Raw genomic sequence first — 6,416 nt, 5'->3', positions numbered from 1 at the left:
TGAGGGTGAAGCAGAACAGCTCAGAATCAAAGTTTCATCCTGCCTCAGCAATGCCAAACCACCACCTTCCAACATCAGTAGAGAGGAGAGGGACGCACTCACCACTCTTAGCAAGGACAAAAACATCATCATTCTCCCAGCAGACAAAGGAAGGTGCACAGTGATTTTGAACCAGAAAGACTATCATGAGAAAGTTATGACACTCCTTAGTGACTTAACCACTTATGAACCTCTGAAAAGAGATCCAGGAAGTGGTTACAAGAAGAAGTTAATAGATTGCCTGAAAAATTTGGAGCAGGACAAGGCTATTGACCGTATTCTGTACCACAGACTGTACCCAGGGGAGGCCACACCTAGTCTGTATGGTTTACCTAAAATCCACAAACAAGGTGTACCTTTAAGACCTATTGTTAGCATGATTAATTCTGTCACTTACAATGTTTCCAAATATCTGGCGTCTGTACTCATCCCTTTAGTTGGCAGCTCAGAACACCACATACAGAACACCATGGACTTTGTGGATAAGGTGAGGGATGTCATCATGGAGACTGATGAAACAATGGTCTCTTTTGATGTCACATCACTCTTTACGTGCATTCCTGTTGATGATGCAGTAGAGGTGGTCAGTTTAAAATTAAAATCAGACACCACTCTGAGCAGCAGGACCACGCTTTCCACAGAACAACTGTGTCAACTCTTGAAACTGTGCCTGCAGTCAACCTACTTCACATATGGGGAGCAATATTATAGGCAGAAACATGGGTGTGCTATGGGGTCTCCAGTTTCTCCTATTGTTGCCAACCTGTACATGGAGGAGGTAGAAAAGAGAGCCTTGACGTCCTTTTCAGGGACACCACCAAGTCATTGGTTCAGGTATGTTGACGACACCTGGGTAAAAATTAAATCTCAGGAAGTCCAACATTTTACTGACCACATCAACTCTGTGGATAAATACATCAAGTTCACACGAGAAGATGAAAAAAATGGCAAGTTGGCTTTCTTGGACTGTGAGGTCTCAGTCTCTGATAGAGGACATTTGCAAACCGAGGTATACTGCAAACTCACCCACACAGACCAGTATTTGCAGTTTGACTCCCATCACCCTTTGGAGCACAAGTTAGGAGTCATCAGGACTCTGTATCACAGAGCAGACAGCATCCTCACTAGCTCGGGAGCCAGGCAGAAGGAGAAATCCTACACAAAACAGGCTCTAGAGCAATGTGGATATCCTAACTGGGCCTTCCTGAAAGCAGAGAAGAAACCCAAACACGACTCCAGTCAGCCATCAGGTGAAAAGGAGGAACCCAGACCAGTGGTCATTCCGTATGTTGAGGGGGTATCAGAGAAACTGAGACGTTTATTTTCTAAACATAACGTCCCAGTGGCTTTTAAACCCCAAAATACATTACGGCAAAAACTGGTTCATCCCAAAGATCCAGTCCCCCGGCACAAACAGAGTAATGTTGTGTATGCTGTTCAGTGTCAGGAGGCTGTCTTACATCGGGGAAACTAAACAGCCACTGGCCAAAAGGATGGCCCAGCACAGAAGATCAACATCATCAGGCCAGGACTCTGAGGTCTACACTCATCTCAAGGCCAGGGGTCACTCTTTCAAGGATGAAGATGTTCACATCCTGGACAGAGAGGAACGATGGTTTGAGAGAGGAGTAAAGGAGGCCATCTTTGTGAAAAGAAATCGTCCATCATTAAACAGGGGTGGAGGCCTCCGGGTTCAACTGTCCCCCTCTTACAATGCTGTGATTGCTAGTATCACTCAGCCCTCTGTGAGTAGTAAACAGCCATCAGTGTGCTAATGACCCATTGTTAGGCTGATGGTCCTTCTTGAGCATGTGATCAGCTGGTTTTGGTTGTCAGCAGCAAACTGGTTGATCCACTCTGTGAAGGTGCTATTTAAGAGACTGAGCTGAAAACAGCACCTCAGACTTAGGAAGTCTCTTGGATGAGAGACGAAACGTTTCTAGATTTTTTTGCTTTGTTTTGTTTTTTGTTTTTTTGAATGTCCAGAGGACCAGATTGAACTTTTTTGGATTTTTCTACCTGGATTATTGAGCATGCATCAGGATATTACTGTTTTTCTTATACATTTTATTGTTGGATGTAACTGGGACCCTGTGTACATAATTTCGCTCCACCACATGTACCACATGAGGTGCGAATGACAATAAAGAAACTCTGACTCTCTCTGACTCTGACATCTTCCATGGAGGAAGCCGAGTTGGAGGACTTTGGGGTTGATCCATCCATAACTGTGGCTGAAGTCACCGAGGTAGTTAAAAAGCTCCGAGACGGCAGTGTTCCGGGAGTGGATGAGATTCACCCTGATTTCCTTAAGGGGTTGTTGTGGGGATGTCTTGGTTGACACGCCTTTGCAACTTCGCATGGACATTGGGGGCAGTGCCACTGGACTGGTGGTTCCCCTCTTTAAAAAGGGGGACCAGAGGGTGTGCTCCAATTATAGGGGCAACACTCTCCTCAGCCTCCCTGGTAATGTCTATTAAGGGGTACTGGAGAAGCGAGCCAGATCATTGGTCGAACCTCAGATTAAGGAGGGACAATGTGGGTTCCATCCTGGCTGTGGAACAGTGGATCAGCTCTTTACCTCAGTAGGATCCTCGAGAGGTCATGGTAGTTTGCCCATCCTGTCTACTTCTGTTTTGTGGATTTGTAGAAGGCATTCGACCGTGTTCCTCGGGGTGCACTGTGGGGGGTACTCCATGAGTATGGGATTGGGGGTCCATTGCTACGGGCTGTTCAGTCCCTATACAAGCAGTGTGAGAGCTTGGTTGGCATTGCCGGCAGTAAGTCGGACCCCTTCAGGGTGGGAGTTGGACTCCACCAGGGCAGCCCGTTGTCAACGATTCTGTTCATAACATTTATGGACATAATTTCTCAGTGCAGCCAATGGGCGGAGGGCTTCCGGTACGATGGCCTCAGGATTCCATCTCTGCTCTTTGCAAATGATGTGGTCCTGTTGACGTCATCGTGCCGTGATCTCCAGCTCTCACTGGAACGGTTCGCAGCCGAGTGTGAAGCAGCTGGGATGAGAATCAACACCCCCAAATCTGAGGCCATAGTCCTCAACTGGAAAAGGGTGGATTGCTCTCTTCAGATCGAGGGTGAGGTTCTGCCTCAAGTGGAGGAGTTTAAGTATATCAGGGTTTTGTTCACGAGTGAAGGAAGAATGGAGCATGAGATTGACAGATGGATTGGTTAAGCGTCTGTAGTATTGCGCACTCTGTACCGGTCCAGTGTGGTAAAGACAGAGCTGAGCTGTAAGGCAAATCTCTCTGTTTACCAGTAGTCTACGTTCCTACCCTCACCTATCGAGGTCTGGGTAGTGACCAGAATGAAATTTTGGATACGGGCGGTTGAAATGAGTTTCCTCCGAAGGGTAGCTGGACTCTCCCTTAGAGATAGGGTGAGAAGTTTGGTTATCCGGGAGAGACTTGAAGTAGAACTGCTGCTCCTCCACATCGAGAGGAGCCAGTTGAGGTGGTTCGGGCATCTGGTAAGGTTGCCCCCTGGATGCCTCCGTAGGGAGGTGTTTTGGGCATGTCTGACTGGAAGGAGACCCTGGGGAAGACCCAGGACACACTGGAGAGACTGTCTCTCGGTTGGCTTGGGAACGCCTTGGAATCCTCTCAGAAGAGCTGGAAGAGGTGGGTGTGAAAAGAGATGTCTGGGCTTCCTGCTGAAGCTGCTGTCTCTGCGACCCGACTTCAGAATAAGCGGAAGATGATGGATGGATGGATGGATGGATGTTATGTTTGTGACCTCTCTTGAAATCTGACCTTGCAAGTATAAAATACTTATTGAAAATCTTCTCCTGACGCTTACCAAGATGGCCGTGCTCAAATGAGCTGCAACTTCACAGGCTCCCAGTGAACTCGATCTTTTTTTGTTCCTGTTGTTTTTATTTTAATTTTTTTTTTCATCTACAATGTTCACCCATGGTACGGGTATGACTGCGACACACTTGTGGAGTTTCTTGTGTCGCTGCCTTGCCATCGTGGTACAGTCCTTCCAGCCTCAGGCTCAGGCCTGTCATGGTGGCTGTCTCCATGATCCTCCATCTGCCTGCACCAACCCAACTCCATGGACCCATTTTGTTCCGCTGGGAAACCTTGGATGTTCTCCGTCTGCCAGACCCGGTTCTGGAGGGCAGTCTGTGAGGGCAGCTGCTGCGATCATTGTTACCATCGGGCTGCTGACAGGACTTGCTAACTAGACCTGCTAATGCTGCTAATAAGATCCTCTGTCTGCCTGCATGGATTGAACTCTGCAGACCCGCTTGTTTCCATGGGGGATCCTTGGATGATCTCTGTCTGCTGGACCTGGTTCTGGAGGGCAGTCTGGGAGGCAGCTGCTGCGGTCCTTATTACCATCATGCTACTGACTAGACATGCTAACAAGACCTGCTAATGCTACTAACCAGTATTGCCAGATAGAATCAAGGTTTTCCAGCCCAAAAATCTGTTAAAAACACCACGTCACACAAAAACCCACCCAATCAATATATTGTTATATTTACTGTTTGAAAATGAACACATGTCAGTTCAAGCCATATTATATATATATATATATATATATATATATATATATATATATATATATGCTACTAACGGGACCATGTTGCTAAGATAACCGCAGTCATCAGAACCACTCAGCCAGTGGTAAATTTGAGCCGAATCCTGCCAGAAAAAGATCTGAGAACATGCTGGTGAAGATTCTCAGTCATCTAGGACATGATAAATTCAAAAAATGTTCAATACAAAAACAACTGGACTTTATTTGTAACAGAAGACGTTTCGCTCCTCATCCGAGGAGCTTTCTCAATTCAAAGAGCAGAGAGTGAGAGATACAGGTTATAAGGCTGAGTGAGATAAGACACACACACATATGTAGATTGACAATTCACACTTGAACACCTTAACAGTAGGGGTCTCTTAAGGTCTTTGTTACTCAATTCACAGATGAGGCCCCTCTGTTCCCATCAGGTGTGAAAACTGGCTGGGAATCTGTCTTAGGGGCCGTTTACACTACGCGTATTTTGAGTGCATCCGCTCCTTTCTCTCTGCGGTTCTGCTGATCATTTACACGACCCCCCCCCCCCCCCCCCCCCCCTTTGAATCCGGAGGTTTCTGAACCCACCTTCCAGAGTGGAGGTTCTTCGCTGACCGCCCGCTGATAATGTAAACATCTCCCACAGAAGCTTTGTGTTAAACCACATGCGCACATGCACGTGCGGACAGACGCTATATTTCTATCAACATGGCGGCGGACACACTGCTTTCAGAACTACGACTGACGGAATATATTTTAAATCTCGTAGTTAATCTACGTCAGATTCCAGGCGCTGTGACCGACATCTGTGTTGGAAGAGACACAGTCTGGTCCAGTTCTAATGTCGCTGTTTATTGAATGAGGAACGTGCACACATCGCGCTGCACTATAACATAAATGTGCTAAATAACAACAGTTTAATAATAATAAACAGTATGATAGTGTGAGAGATAATGAAGCTCTGAGCTAAATGAAGCTATCTGGACATTATGTAATTCAAATTTAAAATGATGCTAAACATAAAGCGTGAACACTAAAGTTGAAAATGACGACATCAGGTTTAATTTTTATTTATTTATTCAACACCACAAACTGTTTGTCACACAAACACTGATGATTAAACTGAACACACGATTAAAACACGTTAACTGAACTTGAATGGATTGAATAAAAGAAATGAGGGGAATTTAAAATAAATAGTTCATCCGCATCTCTCTTCGACGTCCTCCTGCACTGCACCTGGGGCGAGCCTTGTTCAGAACTGGTCCGCCTGATGGAAGGACAGCTTCTTCTTTTTTCAGGAAAAATAAAAACTTAGTTGGTTGTTTTGTAACAGAAGTAAACACAAGCTAACATTATTAACAACGATGAATTACCTGCTGTAAACCAGCTACTGATTATCACGGAGTAAAGTCCGACATTGACTCGGTTCTGGTCCACTCAGCGACCGGTGTGGAGCTGTTAGATGAAGCGCTCCCGCTTGGCGTCAAATCTGTCGACTCTCATCCAAAATCCAGCCAGAATCCAGCTTTTACTTGTTGTTAAGTTGTTGCTAGCTGAGCTGTTTAGCTCACAGGAAAGGAGCATGCCGAGGCAGCACGCATGCGCATTAGGTGAAGGTACAAAATTCACAGCGCCATCTAATGACCCGGCATGGTAACTACAGTGGATTCGGGAGGGCGGGGGGGGGATCCTCTGAATGCAAGAGTAAGAGGAAGCTTAGCGGAGACAGGGCCTTCTCTGTTAGTGCCCCTAAATTATGGAAAACTCTGCCTTTGTACATTTGACAGGCCCCCTCGCTGTCCATTTTTAAAACCCATCTAAAAACTCAT

General features: G+C 46.1%; 1 protein-coding gene across 1 annotated transcript in view; it reads right to left on the bottom strand.

Annotated features, from left to right (window-relative positions):
* The window catches only part of LOC119421930 (next to BRCA1 gene 1 protein), a 123,865-nt gene that overhangs the window by 5,156 nt on the left and 112,293 nt on the right, over positions 1 to 6,416 (bottom strand). The gene's annotated exons all lie outside the window — the stretch shown is intronic.

Source organism: Nematolebias whitei, chromosome 15 (assembly GCF_014905685.2).
Source record: "Nematolebias whitei isolate Nwh7 chromosome 15, NemWhi1, whole genome shotgun sequence".
Lineage (NCBI taxonomy): Eukaryota > Metazoa > Chordata > Actinopteri > Cyprinodontiformes > Rivulidae > Nematolebias > Nematolebias whitei.
The sequence above is the reverse complement of the archived record's forward strand: the minus strand, read 5'-3'. Positions and strand labels throughout refer to the sequence as shown.